The sequence below is a fragment of the Trichosurus vulpecula genome, chromosome 3, assembly GCF_011100635.1.
Source record: "Trichosurus vulpecula isolate mTriVul1 chromosome 3, mTriVul1.pri, whole genome shotgun sequence".
Classification (NCBI taxonomy): domain Eukaryota; kingdom Metazoa; phylum Chordata; class Mammalia; order Diprotodontia; family Phalangeridae; genus Trichosurus; species Trichosurus vulpecula.
In genome coordinates this window covers 230,404,058-230,429,822 of record NC_050575.1, presented here as the reverse complement: position 1 = coordinate 230,429,822, position 25,765 = coordinate 230,404,058, and the positions used below count along the sequence as shown (strand labels likewise).

The following is a 25,765-nucleotide window of genomic DNA, read 5'->3' as shown; positions in this document are numbered from 1 at the left end:
CACACACACATACTTTATGGTTTACAAAGTACTTTCAGTCAACAAGCACTTACTGTGTGCCAGGCACTGTGCTATGTGTAGGGGATTCAAAGAAAGGCATAATAACCTTGAGGTATATAGTGTGGGCATTACTAGCCCATAGTGAGTATAGAGTTTGGGCCTGGAACCCAGGCCCCCTGACTCCAACTAGTTTCTATGCTTTTCCTGTTGTGCCATACTTTCTCTCTCTCTCTCTCTCTCTCTCTCTCTCATTCTCTCTCTCTCTCTCTCCCCCTCCCCCCCCCCTCTCCCCCCCCTCTCTCTCTCTCAAGAAATTTTCACATTCCACTGTGAACCCCAGAACCTCAACTAATTGACAGTGTGAAGATTTCATGAGTTTGTATCGCCGTAGTCAAGTCCTCCATCCCTAATGAGCTGCATAGCAGGTTATGGATGTGAATATCCACCCCAATCCCCTTCAATAGGTCAGAAGATACGGATCCTGATTATGGAGTTTTCATTCTTTAGTTCTATGCACAGCATCTGCCTGTGGGTGCTTGAGGATTATGTGGTTGTTTTTTTTTTTTCTTAAATTCTCACGATTTTGTTTTATTTTTTTTATGGCCAGATGGTTTCTGTTTATGAATCTATAATTGGTAGGTGAGTCTAAATGGCTGGTTATCAAGTTGATAGTAAAAAAAAAGCTGGGCAAGCTATATAATCATACAATATCAGAAGGGAAGGGACCCCAGAGGCCATATAATTCAGGGGCATTTAACCTGGGGGCTGTGGACTGGTTTTTTTTTAAATTTTATATTTATCACATATTAATGTAATTGGCTTCCTTTGTAATCCTAGGTATTTTATGCATTTAAAATTATTATTATTTTATGCATTTAAAATTATTCTGAGCAAGGTTCTTTAAGCTTCATTAGACTGCCAAAGAGGTCTATGAAAAAAATAAAGTTAAAAAACTCCTGAATTCTAATTCAATCCATACCTGAACAGGAATCCTCTTTACAACATCCCCTGTTAAGTGACTATCCAGCCTCTCCTTGAAGACCTTCAAGAGTGGATAATCCACCAACTTTTAGGACAGCTAAGGCTATGTCTATGTGGCCTATCAAGATAAAAAGTGGAAAAAGTCAGTGCATTGAGGTATGCTATCTACACACCACTACATGTTCAAGTACTTGGAAATGACTGGATGATGGACTGACTTTTTCGCTTTTTTATCTAGATGTTTAGGCAACATGTTGACTTAGCCTAAGCTTTGGTTAATTGCTCTTCCTCTTGAGAAAGGGTGGAAAAAAGATTGTGGTGATCTCAGCCTCGTGAGTAGACCAGCTGCTTCTCTCACATAGCAGTCCCTAGATAAGATACCACCACAGTGTAGCTTGTGGAGAAAAGAATTTATTCAACCTAATGTTTACTAACCTAAGTAGCAGCTGTGTAGAAGTATGTTTTAATGGGCAGAGAACTGAACAAAAGGATCAAGAGACCTGGGTTCTGGTTTCACTTCTGCCACTGACTGACTCTGGGACCTTGGGCAAATCACTCTGGGCTTCATTTCCCTTCTGTGTACATCATTTATCTCTTCTCCCTCCATACATGTTCAATTATAAATTCTTTGGCAGCAAGAACTATGACTTTAAATGTGTATATCTATCTATTAGACATATATATATATGTATATATACATGTATGTATTTATGTGTGTGTATGTGTATGTGTACATACACACACATGTGCCCTGGAGTGGACTTTTTGCAAATATTTCTCATGAGTCCTGAAAGATGAGCAGATATCCCATGAAATGATGTTTCTCATAGCACTGTCCTTTCCTTTAGCTCCAGACTCCTTTTTTTCTGCTGGGTTTGATTCTAAGGATAATGCTGAAATTGATATGGTTCCTTTCCTCCAGCTACATTACAAATATCTCACATTTAGAACACCAAGAGCCAAGTTGATTTATAGACAATCTAAAAGTTCTATGATTCTTACTACCCTCTGACCGCTCCCCCTTTTTTTGCCACTGAGGATTTGTTTCATGGGTTGCCATGGTTGATGAATTCGTCACCAAAGGGCAAGCCTACTGGTGATGGAGCTTCTCTGTAATTCACTAGACTGGTTCTGGAAAAGCATAGTTTGTTGGTGAGCTTGTACTTTCGAATATCCTTGGTGCTGAACACAACAGGTGCTGAATAAAAGTTGAAATGAATCAAAATAACTCTTATACCATATGTACATATACGTATACATATATATATATATATATATATATATATATATATATATATATATATATATATATATATATATACACACACACACATACATACACATGGTACCCAAGACCTACATAGATGTGCCTGTGAGAGCAGTAGTATCTCTGGCACATACCTGCCACTATGGGCTCACTCTTTGCAGAGGAGCAATTCAGTATCTCTCCTGTTCTCAAAGGGAGAGCCAGTTCTGCCCAGCCAAACTGCTTACAGGATGCTTAAAAAGCAATTGGGATTGTGTTTGGGAATATTTAACCTAGCTCTAGGCCTTACCCATAGTGTACATTTAATAAGTAGTTATTCTGTTGAATAGAATTGAATCCTAACAGATCTAGCATAACCTCCAAAGGCAGGACCTCAAAGGATAGATTTGGCAACAGAGCTCTATTGGAGGTTGTTGTTGTTAGTATATTTTCAAAATATACTAAATTTTTTTTAATGTTACTTTCAAACTGGGTCTTAATAACTTTAGCCTCTGAATTAATTGCTACCTTTAGGCAGATGTTTATCTCGTTTTTAGAACAGACAGAACACAGTGTTTTATGAGACTCACTAGTGATATCAATTTATATCCTCCCCCAAATTCTCACTCCCCCCCCCCACCATTTCAGATGATTAGCTTCAGAGATGCCCAATCCATGGATCCATACCTCCCAGCTAAACTTATCAAGGAAGTCATAGAACATCAGAGCATAAAAGGACATAGAGGTCCTCTAGTCTAACCATCTCATTTTACAGGTATTATAGGACTCATAACCCAGGTTTGAACCCCAGGTCTTCTGATTATACATTTAACACTCTTTCTGCCTCACCATGACTTCCTTAACATTCATTAAACCCTGTGAATACCTCCTTCACTACCCCAAGCTACACTGGTCTCTACATTCTCTGAACTCCTGCATTATATCTTGTAGGTACCGTTTCTGTGGCATTTGCACATGTAGGAATAACAAGCCCAATGTCCTTAATTGGTTCACTTGGGTGAATCAGTGCAAGAGTAAGAGGTGAAGACAGTTTCCAGCTAGATGGAATCTGCTCCCCTCTCTCTAGAATGACTTTGTTGTTGGACTAAAGGTTGAACTAAAAATGAATTTATTTATTTGCAAAATGATGTTGGTTGAATCATATGGGCTATGTCTCTATGAATGAACGAACATTGATCAGTGTTTAGCTCTGCGCTGTGCTGTGTGGGGGCTACAAATAGAGAAGCAAGATAGTCCCTGCTTTCATGGAGCTTGCATTCTAATAGGGAGTGGTAATACTGGAAAGGAGAGAACTGTTCGGTGAATGGAGAAATCACTGGAGATTATAGTGCTGCAGTGGCAAGAATGTCAAGGGTGCTTAGGGTCCTTTGGAAGATCATATAAGAGTGCCTGGGGATCTGGAGGGTAGAGATTGAATGGGCTGGAAGGTGTAGTGAAAGGGCAGATGATTTGACTCAGTGATCCCTGAGGTATAGCTGCAAAATGGTGCCCCCACTTTACTGGAATGTTTGTAGTTGGTGGCTGCCTGCTTATTGAATTGGTGTAACTGGCCATGTCTGCCCCTCAAAGGATGAATGGATGAAAGGGCATGGAGCATAACCATTAGGAAACAGGGAGCAAACTGGGGGGTTGAACTGGAACAGAGGCTCTGGGTTTCCACTTGAGTGACTTGGGAATGTGAGGGGACAGTATCCAGTGGGGAGAGGAAAGGGAGAAAAATTCCCCCAGATGCTTGCTATACTGCATTTGTGGTGGTCCTCACTCTCCTCCACAGTAGTAATACTGATTTACCTACATATGTATATATGCATATGTGTGTGTGTGTATATATCTATGTCTATGTGTATTCTTTTCTCTCTTTTTTAAAATTCTTCTTTTTAAAATGTTTTTACAGTTATAAAGCATTCTTAAAATTGCCCGGTAAGGTAGTTATTATGCCAATTTAATGAGAAAACTGGTTCAGAAAGGTCAGTTAATTGATTAAGATTTATTAAGCACCTCTATGTATGAGGCATTGTGCTAAGTGCTGGGGATACGAAGAAAGGCAAAAGACAGTCCTGACTCTCAAGGTGCTCACATGGTGGAACCGGACTAATGTCCTTTGACTGCAATCCCTAGACATCCCTAGACAATCCCTAAAACTCTCCACTCTCCCAAATTGCCTTCCTACCCTTGTGTATTCTTTCTAGCCAAGTTCCCTGAGGGCAGAAGCCATGATAACCTTCTGTAGCTAGTCAAAGGGCCTTGAACATAGCAGAAGCTCAATGAACATTTTTTTTACTTGTAGATTTTAAAATTACATAATATTTCTAAGCTTTTTCCACTTGTGATCCCACACAGAAAGTTTTATAAAACGTAAAAAGTAGTTCCACCGTATCACCAGCATTTCCTAAATGGCATTTTGGGAATTGGATTCTAAAAAATATACTCATAAAAAAAGAAAGACTTAATTGATTTTTATCTTTCAAGATTCTTATCACAAGTGGCTGAGTTTTTTTAGTCAGTGTCTCTGCTGGGAACTCTGTAGTCTCATGATTTTCCACAAGTTCCCTCGTCAGCCAAAGGAGGCTAATGATTTAGTGGCCACTGCAGGAGCTGGCCTGAGTCTTTGGTACTACTTGCAAGCAGAGTCCCAAATTGCCAATGTGGCACTAATCTGGAAGCATTGTGACTCTACCATTATCATGTGCCCCAACCCTGATGTTTGCCCCACTCCAGAGCTCTTTTCAGAGCCAGAATGGCATTTACAGGGCAGGTGAAGATGAAGCCTCTCTGAGACTCAGCTCCTCTTGGGCTTGGGAACCCACATCCTTCCTGCTGATAAGGAGGTATGTAGTTGAATCTTTTAAAGGCCTAAAATGCATTTGGCTTGATTTTCTATATCCTATTCTTGGCTTTTAGAAATTGTTCATGCTGGGCAACTACCTCATTCCATTGGACTAAAGGAGTCATCATATCATTATCATCTTCTTCATCACCATCACCATCATCGCATCACAACTGTAGAGCCAACTACAAAGTACTTTTCTTGACACTATCCTGTGAGGTAGGTAGTTCAAATATTATTGGGTCCATTTTATAGATATGGAAACTGAGGCTGTGAGAGGGAAAATGGCTTGCAGATAATTAATAAATATTGCAGGTGGGACTCATTCATGTCTTATAATGACTAAGGTCAATTGTGTGGCTGTGAGTAGACCAAAGTATATATACTATATATACAAAATATGTAGTCTTGCACATCTGTCATTTCAATCAGATAAATAACCAATAGCTTCAAAAATGGATAATGGAGGAATAAAAGGAGTGTCAATTAATTAGGTTTCAGCTTTCCTGGAAAAGACATTTCCTCTTTCTGGGCCTTATTTTCCTCATCTATAAGGGGAGGGGGTTAAACTAGATGAAGCCTAAAGCCTATTATGGCCCCTACATTCACAATTTTATGACCTGTCCCTCACTACCCAACAAAGCCCAATGCCTGCCTATTTTGCATCATACACTGAAATTTAACCTCTTCCATGAAAAGCCTTCCCCGACTACTCTAGGCTTAACTGATCTCTCCCTTCCATGTACTCCTATAGCATTCATTTCCCCAACCACAAAGTTTAGTACTTAATTATACATCATCTTGTTCCCTGATTGTTTAATGTATGCAAATTTTGATTCCCTAATAAGATTGCTTCCTGATAATGTTTATCTGAGGGTAGAGAACTATGCTTTCTGTCCCTTTTATAGCTTTTAAAGCCTTTAGCATAATGCTGGGCACATCATAAAGCATATAATAAACACTTGCTAACTTGGCTTGTTGACTAAAAAAAGTGTCAGATTAATTTAAGACTCAGGTGGCTTACTTAGAAGACAGGGATTTAGCCTACATTTTTATCATTGGGCTAATAGAGTTAACCTTAACCCAAAGATACTTATATTATAATCTCACAACTGAGTGGGGCCTTTTTTCCTCCTCCCTCCCCTTTCCCTTTGTCATCTTATCAGCTCCTGTGGATTCAGTTATCATCTCTATGCTGACGATTCTCCAATCTGCTTAACCAGTGCTAACTTCCAGTTCCAAATCTCCTGCTATCTCCTGGGCATCTCAAAGTAGATGTCCCATAGACATCTTGAACTCAGTATGTCCAAAATGGAACTTATTATCTTTCCCTTCCTTCCCAAACTTTACCCCTTCTAAACTTCACTGTTACTGTCAAGGGCATCATTATCCTCCCAGTTTCCAAGGAGAGTCTCCACTCACAACCTGGGTGTCATCCTAGACTCTTTTCTGTCTGTCACTCCTCACATCATATATGTTGCCAAGGTCTGTTGATTTTACCTTGATAATATCTCACATATGCCCCCTTCTCTCCTCTGACACTCCCATCATCCTGGTACAGGCCCTCATCATCTCACACCTAGACTATTGTAATAGTCTTCTGGTTGGTCTGCCTTCCACAAATCTCCCCTTCTTCCAGTCCAACTTCCATTCAGCTGTCAAAGGGATCTTCCTACAGTGCAGGTCTGGCCATGTCACTTCCCTTTTCAATCAACTCCAGTGGCTCCCTGTCACTTCTAGGATCAAATATAAAATCCTTTGCTTGGCATTCAAAACCCTTCATAATCTGCCCCCACTTTCTTCCCATTCTTCTTACATCTTATATTCCCCCCACACTCACACACATATTCTTCAGTTCAATAACCCTGGCCTCCTTCCTTTTCCTTGACCAAGATCTCTTGACCTGGCAATTTCATTAGCTGTCCTCCATTCATGGAATTCTCTTACTCCTCATCACCACTGTTAAGTGACTTGCCCAGGGTCAAGTCACAGCTTGTATGCTCCAGAAGAAGCACTTGAATCTAAGTCTTCCTGGCTCTCTGTCCACTACATCTTAGAAAAGTAGAGTTGAATAAGGTTGTTAAGGGCCCTGGGTGCCCAGATAAGAAGTTTGGACTTTACTTACTTGGTAAAGGCTCTAGTATTTATAATTTGATATTAACCAAATAACTTAGAATTCTTATAGTTTGATTTTTGTTGCAAAGTAGGAATTGAGTAAGATTGTGAATTACCCATTTTTTTGGCAACTAACAAATCTAGCCTGATAAGTTCTCCTTGCTACCTTTTAAGAGGCCCAACTAATTTTAATTTTAAAAAATGCAAAAGAAAACCATTAACTAACCTAAGCTGCCCTCTGAATGTCCTTGGAGTCTATCTACTCCTTCAAATATGCTCCAAAACATTTTGGAAAAAACAACTTTCTGCTTCTCTATTTATATAACTCTTATCTCAATGCCTAGGCACGTACCTACTCTATTATCTTCCAGAAGATATTGGGTTAGGCCCCAGGGGCAGGGAGAAATCTAGTTACTCTACCTAGTTTCTTAATCAGGGTAGGAGTACTGTACTGCCCTAACAGTGTCAGAGCTTTTTCTCCTTGGATCAATGACATTGGAATGAAACTCCAAGGACCCTCCATCTATTTTTATTCTTAATTTTCTCCTGCCCTTTCCACTGACCAATGGCCAACTTCCATTTTTCTGCTCAGGAAAAATAATAATAAAAGCTTCAATTTTTAATAAAATTTTAATAAATTTTAATAAATTAAATTTATTAAATTTAATAAATTAAAAAATTTTAATAAAAACAGTTTCCACACCATACCGCTGTGAGGGTAAGTAATGCAAATATTATTGTCCTCACGTTACAGATCAAGAAATGAAAGCTCAAAGAACACATTGTTTTTTCCTCCATTTCAGCTTCTATTCCTCAATTTCATCAGATCCCACTTTAAGAGGAAAAAATTTATATTGAATCTTAGGTTAGGAATAGAGATGAGTCATACATTTCATTTTCTTCTCCATGCTTTTCATAGACTGTCTGTCCCCCAGATCTAGAATGCATTCTCTCCTCGCTTTGATTTCAGATTCCTAGTTTACTCCAAAGATGAATTTAAATGCCTCTAAGATAGTGTGAGGTAGTGGAAAGACATGTAGACAAGTCCCTTTACCTCAGCTCCCTCATCTGTAAAAAGAGGGAGTTGAACTAAATGGACTAAGGCATTTTCTAGCTCTAGCATCCTATGATGAAGTCAGGAGCTCCAGATTCTAATCCTGGCTCTATTCCTAATTTGCTGTTATTTAAGTCTATTACTTCCCACCTGTAGGTTCTGTTTTCTTAGGATTGCGGCAATTGAACTGATGATCCCCAAGTTCCTTCTCATGGCTAACTTTCTATTGTTCTTTGCACTAAGAGCCCTGGCTCTTCATGTGATTGAGTTTATCCTGATTCTTTTGAGGGGAGACGGGGAAATGGGAACAATATGAGCATACTAAGGCAAGGGGAAAAGAGAAAGCTCAGAACAGAATGGGAAAATTGGATGGGAGTGGGCCCCAATGATGATATTCTTGAGAGAAGAGAATTCCTGTAAGTTAGAGAAGGAATTGATGGGGATGGGATCTGAACCCCTGAAAGGAAAAGACCATGTCTTTGAAAGCAACCTAGTCCCTGAATTTTCCCATACTTTTCAGTAGCCCAGACCACTGGTGCCCCCAAGGCATCCTGCCCACCCCAGCCCACCTTGACCACTTAATTATCTTACTTGACACTCCTTAATCACATCCTAGCTCCCATCCAGTCTACCTGAATAAAAATACCAATCTTAGCCCCATCAAATTGTGACGATTCAGTAGGAATCTTGCCTACCCAACCAGTATCATAATAAACTTGCTACTTGGACTGAAAGAAGGCTTGAATGGTTGAATTTGAGGCAGACCCACTCAGTACTCTTGCATTTCCGGGGTTCCCAGCATTCCTAGACTGCATCAGAATGATATAATGGATCTAACTGGATGTTAAATTCACTTCCAATTGACGTTTTATAGTGAGGTCTTATAGTGGAGACAGCTAGGTGATATAGTGGATAAGAGGAAGAGGAATGATAAGTGGAATGAGGAAGATTTAAATTCAAATCCTGCCTCATTCACTGACCAGCTGGGCTACCCAGAGCAAGTCACAACCTGTCTGGGCCTCAGTTTTCTCATCTGTAAAAGAAGGATAATAATAGCACCTACCTTATAGAGTCGGCTCAAGAAGTAACATATGTAAAACACTTTATAACCCTTGTAAACTCACATACTCCCAATACAGCATTTAATCTGAAATTTGTAAGGCCTATTTGGTTAGAGTGCAGGAAGAAGACAAAGGTCTATGCTCTTAGAATTAGCTTTGGACCAGAAAAAAAAAACACTTCCAAGGCCCTAGCCAGATATCTTTCACCTGAGACTGGGGATATCTGAGGCTTTTCTTGAATTTCTCCAACTGTCAGGCCTTTCTACATCATGCCCCTGCAAATTATTCTGAATTTTTTTCTATACATTTTTTATGTGCAAAGGGGTGCCCCAGTGAAACTTCAGCAACTATTAAAGGTGTGCTTGTTTGAGGAGGCTAAAAGATAGAGGCATTAAAAGGTAAAGGAGAAAGCCTTCAAATGCAAATAGACATTCTTCACTTTCCCTTAAATGACAGTGGCACAGATTCCAGGGTTTAGACTACATTCACACCTTTCTCCTTGGCCACTCATCTATGTCAGATTCCCAAGGGAGTAAGAGGTAAAAATGACTGAATTGAAACAAAACATCCTAAGGCAACAGACACTTTTGAACGAGGCAGAATTTGTAGAAAAGCTAAGAGTCATTGCCCTGACTGAAAGAACTCTGAGAAACTCCAGCTAAAGGGAGCAGGGTTACCCAGCATAGCCAGAGTCTGAAGATGGGAGAAAGACTACCTCTGCCCAGCAAAAATGAGCTCAGATGATCAATGGGTTCACCCCTGCATTGGAGATGCCACAAATTGAGAAGAGCATAGCACCAAGCCATCCTGCCCAGCCCTGTCTAGCAGCTCTGGAGACTGGTGAAGAACCAGTACTAATGAGGTTTAGGAGTGCTGGGACACCAAAATAACGACTTGCTGGGTCCTGCCTGAATGAATTCTACCCAAGCCTTCTTTCAGCCAAAGAAAAACAAAGTTTATTAAAGATCCACCATATTGTGTAGACTCTGAAGGAATCTGAGCATTTATATTACTAATGCCAGCCAGCCAGATTGAACCTTGAGCCTTTGTAAGCAGGCTAGATAGAATCTGAGCACTTTCATGGAAAAAATGATGGATCATATTATATGCAGAAAGACTGAGGGAAGAATCCCGAGGTGGCCAAATAATCTGGGAGGATCCAAGAATGGTCTTGATGGGAGTGGTCAGTAGCCTGGGATGAAGATCTTGATGGGAATGACCAGTATCCTGAGGTGACTAGAGGTCAGATCCTGGGAGGATCTTGATGGGAATGGGATTAAGGGTGAGGAGTAACTGAACAGAGATTTGGGCATAGCAATAATGAAAGGCTTATGGCCTCAAGGGACGGCCATGTCAAGGGGTAAGGGGCAAAGATCTCAGCTTGGGCCTGTACCCCATCAGTACAAGTGACATGCTCAACCCGGCCAAGCTGCAAATTGGTCCTTCTGGAAGAGACTGCACTCTAAGAAGAAGCTGGGCTTCTGATCTAGCAGAGATGCTAGGTGTACTACAAAGAGCCATTTCAGCTTAACATCAGAGCAGCTTGTAGCAAACTTGGTGAGGACCCTCCAGAGAAAGGACATGAGGTGCACTGCTGCCTCACTACCAGTTTATGCCTACTCTTTCCCATCTTGGACTCTCTATTATTTATGGGAGAATGTACCCCTAGTGTTGGGGAAAATGCTTTGTATCTATTGTTCTTACTATATTTGGTTGTTGTTCAATCATTTCAGTAATGTCTAACTGTTCATGACCCCATTTTGGGTTTTCTTGACAAAGATACTGGAGTGGTTTGCCATTTCCTTCTCCAGCTCATTTTACAGAAGAGGAAACTGAGGCAAACAAGGTGAAGTGACTTGCTCAGGATCACACAACTAGTAAGTGTCTGAGGCCAGATTTTAATTCAGATCTTCCTGACTCCAGGTTTGGTGCTCTATCTACTGCTTCACCTAGCTGCCCCTTGCTCTACCATTTGAATAAATATCTTTGCTAACTAAGTCTACCTACTGATTAAGGGGAAGCAAACTAGTAGGAGTTCACAGGCTAGTGTTATGGTTTGGAGTGCTGAGAACCCCAAAATTCAAGGGTACAGGGGGTCTGCCTTGAAAGAATTTGACCACTCGAGTCTTCTAGTCAAAGTAGCGAGTTTATTGTGACACCAATAGAAGTAGGTGAGATTTTAAGGATCTGTGCAATTTAATGAGTGTAAGATTGGTACTTTTATACAGAAAGGGGGGGAAAGGGTCAGTGAGAAGATCTGGACAGGATTAAGGAGTGGCAAGTAGCCTGGGGTGGGCCGGGTGTGGACAATGAAAAAAGTTAAGTGGTAAGGCCACAATGAACAGACTGTTAAAAGGATTATTGAGTATCTAGGTAGAAATGTGTGGGAAAGTTCAGGGGCAAAGACATGCTCTTTTTCTTTTAGGGGTCCAGGTCCCAACCCTCATCACTAGCATTTAAAAAGATAGTCACCCACACAGTGTTACCCCTAGAACCCAGGAAGTAGTATCAGCCACCCTTCTAGAGACCCAACCTACTATTGGTATGAGTTGGGCAAATGAGCCATGAGGAGGTATTATATTTATCTCTATTATTTTATTTGCCTACATTGTTTTCTTTTTGTCTCTGTCCTGAGTGCCTAGCACAGTGCAAGGAATATTTCATAAAGTAGGCACTTAATAAGTGCTTGTTTCTTGATTTACTAATTTGCTGGAAACCATTTCCACATAACTCACAAGTGGTTGATCAACAGCATAGTCTTTGTACCTTTTGACAACATGCTTTTATTCCTTCTTGGATAAGGGCTTCCTTTTCTTAACTTTCTCCACATGTCTTCTGAAGATTTAATTGAACTGACATGAGAACTCTGAAGAGCTCTGGTATTCTAAGTGACTACTGTTTTAAATTCCCCACTCAAGTGTAAATTTGAAGCAATCCCACTGATAAAGTTATGAATTCCCTAACAATGAGGTTTTTTTGTCCAGAGTCTTACTAAAAAGAAACAATTTAGTCCGGATACTTGGCACCCTTGGCATTCAAAATAAATTTTCTGGGCCGCCTTAAGTGACTTTATTTCAGGTTGGTTGTTGGTTCTGTGACTGATAAGAAAAATATCCTTAAAGATAACCAGTGACTTACTTCAGCCAACAAAGTCAACCTCCTTTGTTCAAAAGTCCAATCAATGATTACATTGGTTAGGGTTTTTGTTTTGTTTTTCCGTCCTTAGAAAATCAAAGAAGGATGATCATTGTCTGTTGTCCTAGGACTGGCCTAAGTCCAGACAATGTCATCCGCAAACCTAGCTACCAGGTGGTGAATTTTGGGGGGAGCATTGTGATTCATGGAGACTTGGCTCCTAAGGCATATGGTGGGTTGTAATCCGCAAGGGTCAACAAAGTATTGACCATGCAACAAAGTCTTGGATCATTTGAAATAATGAAGTAAGAAGAGTAGATTACCACTAATAGGAAAGATATTTTGTTGTTTGCTTTTTTAAATACATTTTTATTGATGACTTCTATTTTATTCATCATATATATTCCCGAAGGTCCCCTTCACACTTTAAATCTATCCTTCTTTGATCCAGTGTTTCCCTTCCCCTCTTTCAGAGAACCATTCTTCTTACTAAAGAATAAAAAAGAGGGGGAAAAAGTTGACTAAAACTAATCAGCATATCAAAAAAAGTTCATTATATGTGGTATATGTACTAGTTCCACACTTTTGCAAAGAAGGGGGTTATCTTCTCATATCTCTTATTTGGGGCCAAGCTTGGTCATTATCAATAAATCAATACACATTTATTAAGTACCTACTCTGTGCCATAGTACTCAGTGCTATATTGTTGTCTTGGTTCTCCTTACTTTGAGTCAGTTCATATGTCTTCCCTAGCTTCTCTGTATTCATCTTTTCCAGCACAGTAATACTGTAACATTCTGTTACATTCATGTACTACAATTTAGCCATTCCCTAATCAACAGACATCTTTGTTTCCAGTTCTTTGCTATCACTAAAAGTACTGTTATAAATATTTTAAGGGCAGTTAGGTGATGCAATGTATATAGAGTGCCAGGCCTGCAGTTAGGAAGATCTGAGTTCAAATCCAGCCTCAGACATTGGCACGTCACCCCAAAAGGGGTCACTAAGAGTCAGACGTGACTGAAAAGGAATAAACAATAATAAATATTTTGGTGTATATGAAGCCTTTCTTTTTGTCATTGACCTCTTTTAGTAGTGGCATAAAAGTATGGATAGTCTAGCCATTCTTAATGTGTAATCCCTAATTGCTTTCCAGATGATTAAAACAATTCACCTCTATCAACAATGCATTAGTGTGCCATCAGGGAAAGATGGTGTTTTCTCTTATCTGCCCAAAATTTGGTTGGAGATGAACTACATACTTCCATTTATATAATAGATGTAATGTCCAGAAACCTTGTGTGTATTTATTATAAATCATATCCTATTTTCCCACTGACTTGTGATAACAAAAATGGTTTATCTCCAGTTCTGATTCAGTCTAAAAAACATTCATTAAGTGCCTCCTGTGAGCAAAGCTTTATGCCAGGTGTTTTGGGGCCTGCAAGGATGAATGGGTCACATTGGCTCAAGGCTTTTCTTTCTCAGGCTCTGTTTATTCATCTGTAAAATGAGAGTAGCACCTATCCTGCAGGACTGTTGTGAGGATAAAAGTGAGATAACTTATGTAAAGTGCTTTACAAAACTTAAAGTACTATACAAGTGCTAGCTGTTATTATTATTACTAGACTTGCCCCAATTTTATAATAATGATAATAATAACTAATATTCATATAGAGCTTACTGTGTACTAGGCACTGTGTTAAGTGCTTTATAATTATTATCTCATTTGGTCCTCACAACTGCCCTGAGAGGTAAGTTCTGTCATTATCTTCATTTCATTCAAAATATTAATCTGGGGTTTGTGAACTTGTTTTTAAAAATATTTTGACAACAGTGCTTCCATATAATTGATTTTCCTTGTGATCCTAGGCATTTTATTTTATGTATTTAAAAATATTCCAAAAAGGGGTCTTTATAGTGTTTCCCCAGACCAGCAAGGATCTCTCTCTCTCTCTCTGTCACTCTGTCACTCTCTGTCTCCGTCTCTCTCTCTCTCTCTCTCTCTCTCTCTCTCTCTCTCTCTCTCTCTCTCACACACACACACACACACACACACACACACACACACACTAAGTACCCCCGCACTAGTGTTAGGAGTTTTTATTTTATGAAGGAACTTTCTGTCTTCTCCCTGAGGCTGATGTTTAAAGTAAAATGTTGGCTCTAGAGCTGAAATCACTTAGTCTAACCCATCCTCTATTTTTCTTTTTTGGCAGAAGAAAAAACTGAGGCCTGGAGTGAAGAAGTAACTAACTAACTTGCCCAGAGCCAAAACAACTAGGAAGTGGCTAGGATCCACATCTAGGTCTTCTGACTCTTAGGTTAGTGCTTCTTCCCCCTGACCACACCTACACTGCTGGTAATGTTGGAGTTTCATTCAGTACAACAGATATTCCTTTATTGCCCTCTATGTGTGATCTTGTGCTGGCCTCTGGCATACAGAGATGACAAATGGCACATCCCCTAACTTCACAGGACTCACAGTCTCCTACGGGAATTATTGTTTGGTTACAGGTAGAATGTGATGGGGCAGAGGACAGTCAGGCAAAGCGCTAGGAAGAATTGGAGGGGGAAGGACCACTTTCAGATGGAGAAGTTAGAGAAGACTCCACTACATAGGAAAAAGCACCTGAGATAGGCCTTGAAGGAGTTATAAAGGACCACACCAGATAGCATCAGAGAATCTAGACCTGAAGCATTACTTTGGCACTCCTCCAGTACACCTCATTTTATAGCTCTTTCTTTAAGTCAGTTAGGTGGTGTAATGGAGAGAGCATTGGATTTGGAGTCAAGAAGACCTGAGTTCAAATTCCACTTCACATGTTTCCTTGACTACGTGACTCTGAACAAATCACTCAACCTCTCTCTGCTCAGTTTCCTTATCCATAATTATCCATATCCGTATCCATAATAATAGTGCCTACCTCCCAGAGGTATTGTGAGATCAAATGAGATATTTGTAAAGTTCTTTGCAAACCTTAAAGTGTTATATAAATTCTAGCAATATAAATACTCATTGCCCTGCCTTGTTTCCTGGATCTTTCTTCTAAGCTGAAATGTCTGATTATTAATTATAGTGATAAAGCAACTCAGAGCATAAATCACTTGGTTTTGGGTCCAGATTTGTAAAGCACTTAGCACTGCACCTGGCATATAGTAGGCATAAATGATTATCTCCTTCCATATATGACTTTGGACAAGTCATTTGCTTTCTCTGGGCCTAAGTTTCCTCATCTCTATGTTAAAGTATCTGGACTAGATAATCTTTAAGGTCCTCTTCTCTCTCTCTCTCTCTCTCTCTCTCTCTCTCTCTCTCTCTCTCTCTCTCCCCCCTCCCATCCCCCCTCCAGTGATTCTATGAGATTCTGGGAAAAACTATCTAGACCTTGGGAATACTTGAAAGGTCTGTAATTTAGTTGATGTGGATATTCTATCTACTTGTGCAGATCACAACCCCATCCATACATTAGGTCTTTGAGCTCCAATATGGTAGCAGAATTCTTCACCTAACTGTGTACCTGGTGATGAGTCACTCCAGAATTATCCAAGTGGTGCTTGAATAGAAGACACACAGTTCTTCACTAAGCCCATAATGGAAGCCTTTCCAATATGGTAGAAACTTACCAGAACTTGCACTCTATTGGCTTGAACTCTCAGGAACTCAGCATCCCTTCCATGCCATGATGAGTTATCAGAGTAGGAATTTATTGGAAGTCTATGATTATTGTCACAGGAAAACAGAAAAATATAAGGAAGTATCCAGGTATCTAAGATGAGTTTTGAGCTGTAATAATTGAAAACTGGAAGCAAGAGAATTAAATAAGCCTAGCATTAGGGGATTAGACTATTACACCTACTGTTAGCTTTACTAAAGTAGATCTTATTACTTTGTTAAGTATTTCATGATTAATGGCTCTCTCTTCCAAGTTTACCTTTTACCTGCTTTGTATGTACTATTTATGAATGTTTCATTTCCCCTATTGGAATGAAAGCTCCTTGAGGTCAGGGACTATTTTACTTGGTCTTTGTGTCCCCACCCCTGAGCATAATATCTAGTACATAGTGGATTTTATTGAATAATTGAAAGTTTCTATGAGGTGACATATTTCCTCTTAGTATAAGGAAGAACTTCCTGAAAATGGATCACTTGTTATCTCTAACAATATCTCTGGAAGTACTGAAGTAACTGGTGGGTGATCATCTATCAGTGATTCTGAGAGAGGATTCCTGTATTAGCTTCAAGAGTGGATTAAATGACCTCTCAGGCCTTTTCTAGCACATCCAGATGGTGCCATGAATTGAGTGCCGAGTGTGAAATCAGGAAGACTCATCTTCTTGAATTCAAATCTGGCTTCAGGTATTTCCTAGCTGTGTGACCTTGGGCAAGTCATTTAATCCTGTTTGCCTCAGTTTCCTTATCTGTAAGGAAATGGCAAACCACTCCAGTACCTTTGCCAAGAAAACCCTAAATGGGTCACAAAGAGTTGGACATGACTGAACAACAACAATAAATCCTTTATCCCTATAACTTCCTGTCACAAGCAGCATGGGGTGGTCAGCTGAGTATAGGACCTACAGTCAGGAAAAGCTGGATTCAAAACCCACCTTGGACACTTATTAACTGTTTGATTATGGGCTTGTCACTTCTCACCCTCAGTTTCCTTAATTATAAAATCTGTAAAATGAGGGGACTGGATTAGATGGTCTCTAATGTTCATAAGTCCTGTGATTCTGTTCCTTTCAGGGACTATAGGATTTAGAGCTCAAAGGAAATTTAGAAGCCAACTAGTCCAATCCCCTCATATTATACATGAGGAAACTAAAGGTCATACAACAGTCAGCACCACACCTGTGACTAGAACCCAAGTCTGCTAGCTCCAAAGCTTTCCACTCCTCACATAGGAGCCATGCTATTTTTTGTATCTATCCTATTTATTACAAAGTCTCAAAATTCTGTAGCTACTTTGCCTGAAGCATAGTAAAGATGAGTGTAGGTTTCAGGTTCTTATTTGAGGTTTGAAGTTGCTTTGAAGGTAATGTTTGTGTGATTTATTTCCATGAATAGATGACATTTTTGTTGTCTCTGGTTTGGGGAAACAAAAGATTACATTGCTGCTAGCTCTTTGTTTTTTTCTCTCCATATTAAAAAACAAATGTGTTGAGAAGTGGGGTGGGATGAGGAGAAAAAAAGTCCTGTGTTTCAGCTCAGGGTTGGATATTTCCTCTTTAGAACCATGGTTTTTCATGGGAGTTTTGGCCTAGAAAGAACTTTAAAGATTATAGATTTTCTGGACCAAATCCTCATTTTACATCTGAGGAAATTGATACCCAAAGACGTCAAAATGACCTGCCTGAGGTCACATAGCTAATAAGTGATGAAGCAGGTCTAGAGCCCAGATCTTCTTATTCCAAGTTAAATGTGTTTTAAACAACAAGGACTTTCTGAGTATCTGCTATGGGCAAAGTATTGTATTTGGTCAAGAGTAGCCTAGAAGAGCTGATTACTAAGGCTGGATTTCCATTTCCTGTATTGATTGTCTCAGACGCTAAAACGCTGACCCCATAAACTCATGCCTCAGTTTCTCTATCTGTATAATGTCCTTGTTGTCTTCCTTATTAGAAAAGTACTTTGAGCTCTTTGGAGAAGAGATTTATACAACCCATTATCAAAGAGAATAATCACCGTAGGAGAATGTACACAAATAATTTTCTCCTCTTGGCTAGGGACTGGTGGGTTAGGGAAATATTCCAGATTTGGCATAGCTTGATTTCAGAGAAATACTTGACAAAGTCACTCCATGGGTTCCATGATAGAATAGTTAAGATTGAGCCATGGCTGGTTGAACATCTGAATGCTGAGAATATTCTGGTTAATCTAATGATGTCAACTTGAAAGGAACTTTCTAATGGAATGCTCTAGGGTAGGGCTCTTGCACTGGGCCCTATTCTGTTCCATGGTTTTTATAAGTTATGCTTTTGTTCTTATTATCTTCCCATGATAATACAAGGTGTGCTTGTTGAATTTGTATGGATGACTTGAAGCTGGGAGAAGGATTGCTAATGTATTTGATGAAAAAATTAGAATCTTCTAGAAAGCTGGAAGATAAGGTTGAAACTAAGGACAAAACAGTTAAATGTAAACTCGCAAATCAGAGGCTTTATGATGCCAAATGCAAGGTTCTTTCTATATCACCCCTACTGTAAGCAGAGCCCCCCTGTTATAAATATATACAGATGTGTAATCATTCCAGGTCTTACCTGTCATCTACTTTAATTCTTCGATGGATCTGTCTCAGTATTTTGGTCCTCCCTTCTTTGGTGGAGAACTGATGTGTCAGACTCAAGAGAAAGGGATCCCTGTGAGTTTTATGTTAATTTAGAAAAATACAAATTAACACTACCTCTGTTTTGTTGTATTTATATTCGTTTTGTTAAACGTTTTCCAAACCTATTTTAATTTGGATAGTTTTGCTATTGCCCGAGGCCAAGAGTTTGACTCCTCTGGTGTAGACCTCAACCTAATCCAACCCTTTTGATCTTGTGTAGTCATTGACCATTTCTTTTGTAAAACCTCCCATAGAAAATCTATCAGATGCCTTCCTCTGGTTCTTTCATGGGGAATAGAGCAAGTACTTGGGGTATCCATCTATTATCCTGATGCAGTTTGGGGTTACTGGGAACCACAAAATGTCAGGGTGCAGTGCTATATTGAATTCATGCACTCAAACCTTCTTCCATTCTAGGGGCAGTTTATTGTAATGCCTATAGTGGCAGGCAGGGTTCCTAGTGAACCTGCAGTGATGCTTATACACAAAAGGGAGGGTAAAAGGATCTGTCTGGGATTAAGGAGTGGTAAATAGTCTGGGGTAGGCCCGGTGCTATACTGAAAGGAATATCAAGGAGGCTAATTAGGTGATCTAAATGGGATTAAGGAGTAATTGGTATTTGCCAGTATTCTGAGGTGGGCCTAGAGCCACAGTGAAAGGAATGTGAAGTAAGCTAATTAGGTGATCTAGGTGGGCTGGGGTGGGCCAGTTGCTTTGGGCAGAGGTGCCAGTGATCTGGGCTGCTGAAATGTATGGGAAAATTCAGGGACTGGGTTGCTTTCAAAGACATGGTTTTTTCCTTTTAGGGGTCAAGGTCCCATCACCCCATCAATTCCATACTCTTAAAATATGACCAGTCATCTACCTCCTTTTCTAGACATGCATGACTCTGAGAGTGTCTTTCCTTTTTTTTTTTTTACTTTTTTTTTGGAGGGCAGAAGGCAGGGCAATTGGGGTTAAGTGACTTGCCCAAGGTCGCACAGCTAGTAAGTATGTCAAGTGTCTGAGGCTGGATTTGAACTCAGGTCCTCCTGACTCCCTCAGGGACTGGTGCTCTACTCACTGTGCCACCTAGCTGCCCCATGAGGGTGTCTTTTATACCACTTTTCACCAATCTTTCTTTGTATTATGCTATAGCTTCTTTATTACCTACCAGGCTTCTCTCCATTGCCCTTTGGGTCCCCTGCCACTTTGATCATTCAGACATTGTGATATTCTATGATTTGGAGCCACATAGTTTCACTGGGAAAATATTGGTGTTAAAAAAAAAAGGATGGATGGTGGCAGCAAGCAGCTTGGGCTCATTCAAAGCACTGTGCAATTTCTCGTCTCCATCTATTCCTCCCATTCAGTTCTTGGTCCCAAATCAGAGCCCATATACAATGCTTGTGAAGGTGCTGATTAACTATTTCATTGTGTGGCCATCCATTTGTATGTCATAATCTGAGCGGTAGGCATTTTTCATCCTCTTTGTTCTTCCATTGCGAATAACTAAGCTTAACCCTTTTGAAAGACCATGGAGCTCAATGAAGAGGCCCAATAGTGTTCTGGTACTGGATGTCATCCAGGAATGGGAGCATCTGACAAACTTACCTGTCAATGGAGAATCTGTCCTCTCTTTGGTCTTAGCATTGGGTATCCTTCGTGGCAATATGAACATTTTGGTGAGCATATCTCCCAATTTTATGCTTTCCTAGGTATTGATAATCAAAGTATCATTCCACAAAGTTATCTTTATGGTCATATCTGTCATTGAATTTCATATGATGTTAGCATATATTTGAGAAATAGATTGCTGGAGTAGTGCATTTAAGATTACATGTTCATTCATTTATCATCTTTATATCAGGTTTTTTAAGCATTGGAGTAAGAACTAGCAGTAGAAGGAATTTACAGTCTGAAGAAAGGGAGACATGTTCACAGATAAGAAAATACAAAAGATACACAAAGTAATTTTGTTCAGAAATTAGAGTGTAGAATCAGAATTCATTAAAAAAAACAGTAAACAATGAACATAGCAGATTTTGTATCCTCTACACTTGTAAGTCAATCATGTGGTCATGAAGATGTGGTCTGTTGTAGAAAATAATTTATGAAATTTTTATCAAGGATATCCTTAATATTTCTATAGCCCATTCTCATAAAGCAGTGACATGGTATAATGGCACAAGCTTCTGGACAGTGTCAGAAGAGAATCAGGTTTGAATCTAACATCTGATATTCTCTAGTTGTAGTCCAAGCGCAGGTTCACTTAATTGCCCTGAGAGCCTCATGTGTATGAGACAATGTACTTAGAATGTTTTACAAAACTTAAAGTGATACGTAAATGTCAGCTATGTTGTTATTATAGAGATGAGAAAGTAGGTTTATGGGTGAGTAGTTGTCAGTGCCGTCTCATCATGATGTAATGATGTAATGCTATCGTCTGTGATCTTTGTCATGATAAAAATTATTATTGTATTGTACAAATAATATATAATATATAATATACATGTTATATAATAGTATACATTGGACCATAATACTAGTAATTTTATTGTTATTGTAATGATGAGTGTAATGAGGGGTTCAGTGGCTAGAGAACCCACCTTGGGTCAGGAGGATCTAGGTTCAAGGGCTACCTCGGAGTCACATTGGCTGTGTGAAATGGGAAAAGTCATTTAGTCTTCAGGAAGGCCCTCCCTGACTGCTCCTCCCTCAACTCACCCAAGTAGTTCTCTAGCTAGAAATTGTACAACACTTGCTACAAGCATTTTAGCATCTGTTTCCTCTCCAGGAATTCTCTACATCAAAGAAATAAATATAAACTAATGAAATGAGGGTGATGATGGTGATGATGATGATGATGATGATAATGGTTTGACGTGTGTGTGTGTGTGTGTGTGTGTGTGTGTGTATCTAATGGTAGCCATTTGTAGGGCCAGGTGGGAGAAGGAGAAAAAAAGAAAATTGCATGATAATTTTATTATATATTAAGAAGGAATAGCAAGTTGTACATAATAGATTTGCAGTTTCATCTAGAATCATCTTTTTTTTTTCTAGTCCACTATATTATGGAAATGCTCGTTTTATTTCTTAAGTTCAGAATAAAATTAAAATTAATAATAATAATGATGATAGCTTACATTTTCAATAGTCCTTTGAGATTTACAAAGTGCTTCCTTTTCTCAAAGTAGCCCTTCTACCTTGAAGATTCCAAATGCCGTGTAGACACATAACATTTAATTGCCATGGTCAGACCTTAAGGATTTTAATTTGCATGAATGCTGAGAGTACTGAGATTTGAAGAATTAGCTCTACAGCAGTTGGGTAAAGTGTTCGTTTGTAGCTTTCACTTTGCAGTATTAAAAAGAAATGAAAGCTAGCTCTCAAAAAGTGTTTAAGTAAGCACCTAATGGAATCGGGTTCTCCCTCGAGCTCTGGATGTATAAGGACAGTGACTAATTTAGTTGCTTATGAAATTGCGTCTGTTGTTCTGTGGGCTGAGCCCTTGAGTGAGTTCAGCCTGCCTGGGTGAATTTGCTGGTGCCCTGTGAGAACTTGTGGAAATTATCTTAATTGTATTTATATAAGATGATGAAAGCCTGGGGGGGGGGGGGTTATTTTAAATTGACTCCCTTAAGTCCTCTTAAGCTTCATTGTGATTCAGAGGTGACCCTGGGTTTTCCAGTACAGGTTCTAGCTGGTCCTACCAAACTGGAAAGTTTTCGAATTGGGGCCCAGTGACAGACTGTATACCTATTATCCAAATTAGCCTAGCTAAGTTCTGAGGGGCCCATCACCAGCACTTTGGCCAATCAGTCCATCCATCCATCAAGATCTGTCTATTGACACTCACGGAGGGGTTACAATCTACACTGTTGGAAGTGGTACAGAAACTGGTGAATCATGAGCCTCTTGGAATATTTTTAATTGGCCAATCCCACTCTTTCTTTGTAACTGAGCCAACCTGACTGTAAATGTGCCCTGAATGCCTGTAGAATCATGGTCTGTTTGGGCTGATTTAGTAGAGGTAAAAGAGTCTTGGATTTGGATTCAGAGGATCTGGGTTCAAATCTCAACCCTGTTGCAAGGTTTGTGTGACACTGGGAAGACATTTCACTTCTTGGTCCTTGATTTCTTTAATAAACGTTTTGCTAAGAATTGTGTTGAAGGCTCCCACCAGGGCAATGTAACAGTAAGTCCACTTGTGATCTTGGGGTGTTATTACACCTTTGTCAAAACAAACCAGTTAGACTTGATGATGCCTAAGGGTTCCTTCTAGCTATTGTTATGGGATTTAAAAGTTTTCATTGAGTTTTGGTTTTTTTTTTTCACCTTTCCTCTTTTACAAGTGCCCAGAAGGCCTGGTGTCCCCAGCTTGTTCCTGTTGTTAAGACTGATGTCCAAACTGCCTGTGCCTAGCTGGTGCTGTTGACTGTGGTTTCCACAACAAATGACTCATGAGGTATTTTACCTCTTCCTGTTTTCCAATAGTGCCCAAACTGAAACTCAGAGGACTTTTCCGGAATGCTTGGAACTCAGTTTCCTTGGACTTCTTCCTGTTTTAACTACTGTATGGAATGTTTCTTTAGAAGTAAGAAAAAAATCTTTCTTTGAGTGTTTTATAGGCTACCCCCTGGGCAACCTAAAGGACGATTTTTTCCTATACAGGAAAATGCCAGTAAAAGGAATGTTAGTAAGCCAGTCCCTTAGGCCCTAAAGGTGATAAATTAAATTTTGTATCTGCCTAAATGCGGGCATTTAAAGAGACAGTGTTGACAAGGACCCAAGTTCAGGCTGCCAAGTTTTCCCAGCATTTATGATTTGAGTTCTCACTTTGCAATGAAAAGAGAGCTTTCCCATATGATTGCGGTACTTTGGATAGTGAAGGTCAGCATACTAACCTCAACACTGCCCAACAAGTAACAATAATGATAGTGACAGACCTGTGGAGTCAGGAGGACCTGGGTACATCTTTGACACTGATTCTACAACGTAGAACAAGTCACTTAACCAGTTTCCTCATTAATAAAAAGGGGGTGATAATACCCCAAAACCTAAGTCAAAGGGCTAATTGTGGGCCTCAGATGAGGTGATGAATAGAAAGTGCTTTGCAAGTCTTTAAGTATCATGTAAATTTCTGCTACTATGTTATTGCTATTATATCACAGTCTTTCCCCCCCCCTCCCCAATTTGGGAATGAATTTAATAGAATGGGGCTAAAGCCCTGGGCCTGGAGTCGGGAAAAGCCGAATTCAAATGTGGCTTCAGATGTGTTACTGACTGCGTGACCCTGGGCAAGTCACTTAAGCTCTGTTTACTCCAGTCTCCTCATCTGTAAAATGCGGATAATAATAATACCTACCTCCTAGTGTTTTTTTGAGGGGAAAATGGGATAATAATCATAAGATGTTTAGCACAGTGCCTGGCGCATAGTAAGTAATAGATAAATCTCAGCTATTATTGTTATTATGGAATGGAATCAAATGATTTAAAAGTTGAGTCTGAAGAATGTTTAACAATCCATAAATGCCAATTGTATATGCCTGTTGTTGTTTGGTGGTGTCCTACTCTTCATGACCCCATTTGGGATTTTCTTGGCAAAGATACCAGAGTGGTTTACCATTTCCTTCTCCAGTCCATCTTACAGATGAGGAAACTGAGGCAAACAGGGTGAATTGACGTGTCCAGGGTCACCCAGCTAGTAAGTGTCTGAGGCCAGATTTGAACTCAGGAAAATGAGTCTTCCTGACTCCAGGCCCAACACTGTCTACTATGCCACCTATCTGTATTATGTATGCCTACTATATGCAAGATTCTGTGTCTAACTCTCTAGAGGATACTAGGGAGAAAAGACTTAGGTCTTTGCCCTCTAGAAGAACTTAGGTCTTAAGAGAAAGAAATAAGTTACCTATGACATCCTTATAATACAGAGCAAGTTTACATTGGATTTAGAGTCAGAAGGTATTGGTTTTAATCCTAGGTCTGCCACCTGCCACTCCCTGTGTGATCATCATCTAGTGACATCTACTCTATGCTGATAACAATGACTGGCATTTATACTTTTTTCAGTGTTGAAAAGCAGTTTATATGTGTTAGCTTACTTGATCCTTGTAATATCCTGTGACGTATAGGCATTATAGATATTATTAGCCACGTTCTGCAGATAAGGAAGTTAGGTTTAAAGAGGTTACATGATTCACCCTTGGTCATCCCACTAGTAATTGTCAGAGGAAGGATTTAAACCCAGATCTCTCCTGACTCACAGTATAGCATGCTTCCTACTACATCATGCTGTCTCTTGGATCAGCAAATCTTTAAGGTTGATTCTAGATTAAAAATTTTAAAGCCCGGGATCCAAATGGATAACATAGCATCTTTTTTTGAGGAATTGAAAGGTGGGAGATCACTATGAGCAGTGGTAGTGAGGGAAGGCTTCTAGGAGGGAAGTGGTACTTGAACCAGACTGGGGCTCTCAAGTCTGGAGAGATCTAGGGCACTTTTGAGGACCTGGGCCATCACTCATAAAAAGAATCATGAAAATAGAATAGAGGCTACAAAAAAGAGACATGTTTTTAAAGTATATTTAAATTTACCTTACTTTTCAATTCTTTTTCTCCGCAAAAGACAATTTGAACAGCTCTTCTTGCTTCAGTATGACATAGTAACTGTACTGAATTACATTGTCACAATGGATATGGGAAGCAAGAGCAAAACTGTTCAAATGCTCTTAAGGATTATAGGCTTTAGACCTAGAGTAGATGTTATAGCTCATCTAGTTTAACCCTTTCATCTGACAGATGACGAAGCTGAAGCCCAGAGAGAGAGAGATTTGTCCAAGGTCAAGCAGCTAATAAGGAGCAGAACTGTGATTTGAACCCAGGTCCTCTGACAGTTTTTTCTTCAACACTTATCCTGTTGTAGTTCTTATTCTCTCTCTGTCTCTCTCTGTCTCTCTCTCTCTCTCTCTCTCTCTCTCTCTCTCTCTCTCTCTCTTTCTCTCTCTCTCTTTCT

General features: G+C 39.7%; 1 protein-coding gene across 5 annotated transcripts in view; it reads left to right on the top strand.

Annotated features, from left to right (window-relative positions):
* The window catches only part of HPCAL1 (hippocalcin like 1), a 192,379-nt gene that overhangs the window by 87,152 nt on the left and 79,462 nt on the right, over nt 1-25,765 (top strand). For 3 of the 5 annotated variants that reach the window (XM_036751487.1, XM_036751489.1, XM_036751490.1), the window contains exon 2: nt 5,150-5,294. The gene's annotated coding sequence lies outside the window, so the exon portion shown is untranslated. Of the gene's footprint in view, nt 1-5,149; nt 5,295-14,659; nt 14,765-23,147; nt 23,217-25,765 lie in introns of those variants that run through there. The other 2 variants (XM_036751488.1, XM_036751491.1) reach the window with 2 other exon arrangements.